Source organism: Eptatretus burgeri, chromosome 3, assembly GCF_056783735.1.
Source record: "Eptatretus burgeri isolate ZD-2024b chromosome 3, Ebu_testis_v1, whole genome shotgun sequence".
NCBI lineage: Eukaryota > Metazoa > Chordata > Myxini > Myxiniformes > Myxinidae > Eptatretus > Eptatretus burgeri.
Window position 1 is genome coordinate 120210834 of NC_140963.1, and position 7500 is coordinate 120218333.

Sequence of the window (7500 nt, forward strand, 5' to 3'; positions counted from 1 at the left end):
TCTTCCCCCATCCAAATCCTCGATCTTTTCTACCCCCGATAATCCACCCAAGCCCACTTCCTTCAATTCTCCTGCTTTCCTTCCTGAAAGTCCCTGTAATGTCCATCTTCTCTTCGCCATGTTCCCCGTCCCATCCCCATCCCTCTCCCTTCCACAGTTCACCTAATGTGTCTGTTCCCCACTGTTTTGTCCCTTCCACTCCCGCCCCTCTTGTCTCATGCCTCCTTGCTGTGAGTTGTGTGTTAGCTCTCATACGAGCCTCGACCAAGGTATACAAAAAAAAAAAAAAAAAAAAAAAAAAAAATCTGCTTCTTCTGAGATGCTATACATCTCTGACATTTCCTCCACCCCATATGATCTAATTTCTGTGGGTCTGTATAATTTTCACGATGCCACCAGCAAGAGCAGGCTTCCCATCTGGATGATGAGAGAACTGGTGTATCATTATTCACCAAATGATAAAAAAGGGATTTGTTTAGACATTGCTTATTCAACCTTCTTCCATGAGGGCACTGATTACATCGTACTACCTCGCATCCACAACAGCTTCAACCATACGTGTATCCAAACCATTCGGAGAACCTTCAAAATCACATCTTTCAAAACCATCCACAACTGTTTGAGTTCTAACATCAACAATGACTTAGGACCGTTTCAAGAGGAACAATGTCTAAGTAATATCCAATTGTTGGAGTCGACAGATGGATGGTCATTGCACTCAGCACCTACAGCCTTCCTGTTGGTCTTGTTTTTCTTTGACATTTTATTTTAGGCAAGATGATGGTCCTTGTAATACAAATGTTGTTAAGCAAATAAAAGCCAAAAACAACAAAATTATGTGGAGGAGAGAAGCATTTTAAATGCATCCCATGATGATAGAGATGTTATACGAAAAAAAAATCACAACCTTTTTTGAATACAAAGTCAAAGCTCCTGGAAGAAGAGTTAAAACAAAGAATGGGTCAGAATGCAACAGAACAAAATGAACAGGAGAGAGAAAGAGAAAGAGAGAGAGAGAAAAGAGAGAGAGAGAAAAGAGAGAGAGAGAGAAAAGAGAGAGAGAGAGAGAGAAAAGAGAAGAGAGAAGAGAGAAGAGAGAAGAGAGAAGAGGAGAAGAAGAGAAGAAGAGAAGAAGAGAAAAGAGAAAAGAAGAGAGAAGAGAGAAAAGAGAAGAGAGAAAAGAGAGAGAGAAAAGAGAGAGAGAAAAGAGAGAGAGAAAAGAGAGAGAGAGAGAAGAGAGAGAGAAAAGAGAGAGAGAAAAGAGAGAGAGAAAAGAGAGAGAGAGAAAAGAGAGAGAGAAAAGAGAGAGAGAAAAGAGAGAGAGAAAAGAGAGAGAGAGAGAAGAGAGAGAGAAAAGAGAGAGAGAAAAGAGAGAGAGAGAAAGAGAGAGAGAGAAAAGAGAGAGAGAGAACACACCAACAGCAGGCTTGAAGAACAAAATAGAGGGAGATGGACAAACAAGGGATCCAGGTAAAAATGAGGGGTAGGGGAGAATGCATGGGGTGGACAAGAGCGATCCAGAAGCAAACTCTCAGGAATGGAAAACTAAATTTAGAAGGAAGTGGGCTGGGGGGAGGGGAATTAAAGGGGGTAGAAAAGATCATGGTTTTGGATTGGGGATGATAAGCAATGGTGGTAAACGGCAGTCTTGAAGACCTGGAGCACAAAGAATGAGATTAAAGAGAATGTGGAAGTTGGTTCCATCAGTGGGAAAAAGAGGAACAAATGAGTGGAGGTAAACAGCGATTCTAGATTACTGTCGTTTCACTAGAAGGGCATTGATGGCAGACCATGTGCGGCCAGCAGACACCTGGGGGTGGGGGACAAAGTACAGAAAGAAAGACAAAGTACAGAAATGAGCAGAGGGTGCAAGACCAGAAAGGAGACAGTAGAAGACAGAGACCACCTGCGATGGGAAAGTGATAGGCCCATTGGCACAACTTCATCGCGGTTGTGTCTATGGGCCACTGCAGTAAGCTGAATTCACTGTCATGTTTGTGGAACCATTTCTCGACAATCGTTGCCTTGTGGCATGGGGCATTATCCTGCTGAAGAAATCCATTCGCAGATGGATACATTGCTGCCATAATGAGATGAAACTGATTGGCAATGATCAGGTGCATTCCTTGAGGTATATATATATATATACAGTGGGGAGAACAAGTATTTGATACACTGCCGATTTTGCAGGTTTTCCCACTTACAAAGCACCGAGAGGTCTGTAATTTTTATCATAGGTACACTTCAACTGTGAAAGACGGAATCTAAAACAAAACTCCTGAAAATCACATTGTATGATTTTTAAATAATTAATATGCATTTTATTGCATGAAATAAGTATTTGATCACCTTCCAACCAGGAAGAATTCTGGCTCTCACAGATTTGTTAGTTTTGTCTTTAAGAAGCCCTCCCATTCTCCACTCATTACCTGTATTAACTGCACCTGTTTGAACTCGTTATCTGCATAAAAGACAGCTGTCCACACTCAATCAATCAGACTCCAACCTCTCCACAATGGGCAAGACCAGAGAGTTGTCCAAGGAAATCAGGGACAAAATTGTAGACTTGCAGAAGGCTGGGATGGGCGACAGGACAATAGGCAAGCAGCTTGGTGAGAATGCAACAACTGTTGGCGCAATTATTAGAAAATGGAAGAAGTTCAAGATTACAGTCAATCTCCCTCGGTCTGGGGCTCCATGCAAGATTTCACCTCGTGGAGCCTCAATGATCATGAGAAAGGTGAGGGATCAGCCCAGAACTACATAGCAGGACCTGGTCAATGACCTGAAGAGAGCTGGGACCACAGTATCAAAGAAAACCATGAGTAACACACTACGCTGTCATGGATTAAAATCCTGCAGCGCACGCAAGGTCCCTCTGCTCAAGCCAGCGCATGTCCAGGCCCGTCTGAAGTTTGCCAATGACCATCTGGATGATCCAGAGGAGGAATGGGAGAAGGTCATGTGGTCTGATGAGACCAAAATAGAGCTTTTTGGTTCAAACTCCACTCGCCGTGTTTGGAGGAAGAAGAAGGATGAGTACAACCCCAAGAACACCATCCCAACCGTGAAGCATGGAGGTGGAAACATCATTATTTGGGGATGCTTTTCTGCAAAGGGGACAGGATGACTGCACCGTATTGAGGGGAGGATGGATGGGGCCATGTATCACGAGATCTTGGCCAACAACCTCCTTCCCTCAACAAGAGCATTGAAGATGGGGCGTGGCTGGGTCTTCCAGCATGACAATGACCCGAAACACACAGCCAGGGCAACTAAGGAGTGGCTCCGTACGAAGCATCTCAAGGTCCTGGAGTGGCCGAGCCAGTCTCCAGACCTGAACCCATTAGAAAATCTTTGGAGGGAGCTGAAAGTCTGTGTTGCCCAGCGACAGCCCCGAAACCTGAAGGATCTGGAGAAGATCTGCATGGAGGAGTGGGCCAAAATCCCTGCTGCAGTCTGTGCAAACCTGGTTAAGAACTATGGGAAACGTCTGATCTCTGTAATTGCAAACAAAGGTTTCTGTACCAAATATTAAGTTCTGTTTTTCTGATGTATCAAATACTTATTTCATGCAATAAAATGCAAATTAATTATTTTAAAATCATACAATGTGATTTTCAGGATTTTTGTTTTAGATTCCGTCTTTCACAGTTGAAGTGTACCTATGGTAAAAATTACAGACCTCTCGGTGCTTTGTAAGTGGGAAAACATGCAAAATCGGCATTGTATCAAATACTTGTTCTCCCCACTGTATATATACATATACATATATATATATATATATATATATATATATATATATATATATATATATATATATATATATATATATATATATATATATATATATATATATATATATATATATACACACACACACATATATTATATAGACCAACGCACATCTCTCACCTGTGAATGAGGAAATAGTCAATCAGCTCTCACCTAATCGACTACACCCAGGTGGCAATGATTAAATAAATGATTGACCCCTCCCACACTCCTCCATCCCAAGTAGCTGCATAAAGCAACCAAAGAATACTTACACAAAGTAAGTGCTAATGCTGTTTTGTTGCTGAGGTTGTGAGGCACTCTTTATAGTTGTTGTTTATTCTTTATAGTTGGTGGGGAACTCTGGGAAGGGTTTGAAACAGCATTAGCACACACCTTGTGTAAGTCGTCTTAGGTTACTTCATGCAACTTGGACTAGAGAAGTGTGGGAGGGGTCAATCATATATATATATATATATATATATATATATATATATATATATATATATATATATATATATATATATATATATATATATATATATATATATACAGATAGATATACATGTATATATACATATATATATATATATATATATACACACACACATATATATTATATAGACCATCGCACATCTCTCACCTGTGAATGGAGGAAATAGTCAATCAGCTCTCACCTAATCGACTACACCCAGGTGGCAACGATTAAATAAATGATTGACCCCTCCCACACTCCTCCAGCCCAAGTAGCTGCATAAAGCAACCAAAGAATACTTACACAAAGTAAGTGCTAATGCTGTTTTGTTGCTGAGGTTGTTGAGGCACTCTTTATAGTTGTAGTTTATTCATTATAGTTGGTGGGGAACTCTGGGAAGGGTTCGAAACAGCATTAGCACACACCTTGTGTCAGTCGTCTTGGGTTACTTCATGCAACTTGGACTAGAGAAGTGTGGGAGGGGTCAATCATATATATATATACAGATAGATATACATATACATATACATATATACATATACATATATATATATATATATATATATATATATATATATATCAAAAAAGAGAGACAGAGACAATTATGTGTATGAGTGAGATCCAAATAAAGGGCGATGTTCCTACTGTCACCTCTCAGCACACAGCCACTATGGTAGTTCTTACCAGCCTGGCTGTTGAAATCCGTATCAGGCACCTTGAGATCACATTCCCAGATGGTGCAAGCACTGTTCGGTTCATGGCTCGAGAGGCATCTGGAAACTGGATGGAAGGCAATTTGCCGAAGAAAATGAACGTGGCACCTTGTCAGAATCAAGGCACATCATGATGTCGCTGTGACTCAAAGGTTCTTTCGGATGTAGGAGGAAAAAAAACAGTTTGAGAGAGGGACAGTAATTTACATTTAGATTTCCAGCTCCAGGCAAGCCTGGGCTGCTTATTTTATAAACCGAACTGTACACCATCAAAGAGTTCCATTACTTGGACCAAAAGTTAAAGCTTCAAAACCATCTCCATCTGAACTTCATAAACGAGGGCTTTGAAACAATCACATCTCGATTAATAGAAGTCACAGCCACCAGGAACCTCTCCATAACAACCACCACTTCACAATAATAATGAAGAAGAAATTCACGATCAAATCTTAATTATGCATTACAAGTTTAGGTGGCCAAGAGTATTTGCCATTGCCTGCATATCCTCCATGACTTCAGCAAAACCACACTTCAACATGGTCCCGGCCAATCGCATAACGAACATACAACGTTCCCCTTAACATCATAAAAGTTAGTGTCTCGTTTTAATCTACATCATTAACTGCATGGTTTCCCTTATATTTAATCAACACCCGACCTAATAGCCATTCAAAGGTCGGTTTAGCACCTTCATCTTATTCTTATTAGATTTAATGTATTCTTAACTGCATATGAGCATTGCACGCAAACAAACCATCTCGTTTTATATCAGTGGGTGTTCGTATGGAAGATGGCTCAGAGAATAATCGCATTACTATCCCATTCACGTTTTGACTTTCTCCTTTGTAACTTGCAGACAGCAGAATTTTTTTTTTGTTCAACAAAACAGTCGAAGTTTTGATATCGAGATAAGCAGGTATACCTTTGGGAAGGGATTTCAGCGCTGTGTGAGAAAAAGTTGCTCAAAGGTGAGATATTCTGAAACCGCAATGTAATGTTGCTTCCCAGGACAAAGTGTTTGTGTGTGTGTGTGTACATATATATATATATATATATATATATATATATATATATATATATATATATATATATATATTTATCCCATATATGTATATGTGAGCAATAATATTTACATATATACATCTATATTGTTGCGAATTCGCGCCCGCCGGCGTGCGATTGGCCGCTCGACTCAAATGACGGCCACCTCGCCCACCGGAATGGACAATTCTGTCGTGACCCTCTCGGAACAACGCCGGGAGCTAGTCACGGGTGGGGGTTTAACCCCACCACGACCGTGCCAATTTCCCACCCGCGCAGGATCGGGTTGCTCGCCAAATTCAATCTACCTAAGTACCTGCGCGGATGGTCGACTGGGCGATCGTACCTCGCCACAGGCCGACTCCGGACACGGACCGCTTAAGCGGTCCGTTCCGTGCTACAGTGATAACCGAGCGGTGTTATCGTCGGCCTCGACAGTTCCGATTAATTATCGGGCGTATTAAGCCCACTACGAACCCTTTACGTGAAGCAGGATGGAGGGTTAATTAAAAGGAAGGAGACGAAGCGAAACGGGCACAGTTCAACATGCAAGCACTTTATTTACACGACACACGGAGAGCACACATATGCAGCCAAACAGTCAAAATGCACATATATCAACCCAAACAAAAGCAACAGTGCAGAGCTACAACCGAATAAGACCGACACATGGAAACACTTACACAGTTCTACTTTACAAGACATGGCGCCAACACACATTCACACAAAAACCCCGAAAAGAAATGGTGACTTCCCTTTAGGCCGTCGAGACTCCGTGCCCTGGCGTGGTAGGCGCGTCCTCTCCGGCGTGCCTCGCGCCGGCACGTGTTGGCCACTCGACGCCACGGACGGAGTTTCCGGCGCTATCCCAGCGTGGATAGAAGGGGGGGGGGACGTTGTTGCTCTAGGTCATGGTGTGGGGAATGGCCGACGCTCCGTCCCACCAACGGGGTCTCGGGACCGCCCCACAAAAGACCAGGCCAGCGGCCACCAGGAAGAGAAGAGGACGAGCGAGCAGGAAGACAGGAAGAGAGCAAGAGCAACAACAGCGCTCCTTCCGTGTTTGACTTTTTAACCCACAGGGCTCCGCCCTTCACACCACACCCGTTTTCGGCTCCACCCTCCTTCTAGAGGGTTCTCGAAGAGGGGCGTTCCCTCACCCCGACCGCCTCATGCTGGTCATCCACCAATCGGCGGTGAGCTGCCCCTCCCCCTTCTCCTCCCTCACACCAAGCGCGAAGAAGAATGGCGCGAAAAACCCACCAGCATCGTTGGCAGTTTCTGTCCGTTTTAAATAAAAGATAGGGAAAGAAAAACGACTTACTCAAAGCGTCGCAGCCCGGATGGATCACATAAATTCCCTCTAGACAACGTATTTGGGCTAACTACACATGTACTGAAGAGATATCTCACCTACGGGACCTGAATGGTGGTTTGCGAATTTCCACAGCCGTAACAAAAAAATATATACATATATATATATATATATATATATAT

General features: G+C 42.6%; 1 long non-coding RNA gene across 2 annotated transcripts in view; it reads right to left on the reverse strand.

Moving 5' to 3' along the window:
• The window catches only part of LOC147030849 (uncharacterized), a 91565-nt gene that overhangs the window by 40717 nt on the left and 43348 nt on the right, over positions 1 to 7500 (reverse strand). For both annotated transcript variants that reach the window (XR_015055814.1, XR_015055816.1), the window contains exon 3: positions 4934 to 5117. This is a non-coding gene — a long non-coding RNA (uncharacterized LOC147030849). The remainder of the gene's footprint in view (positions 1 to 4933; positions 5118 to 7500) is intronic.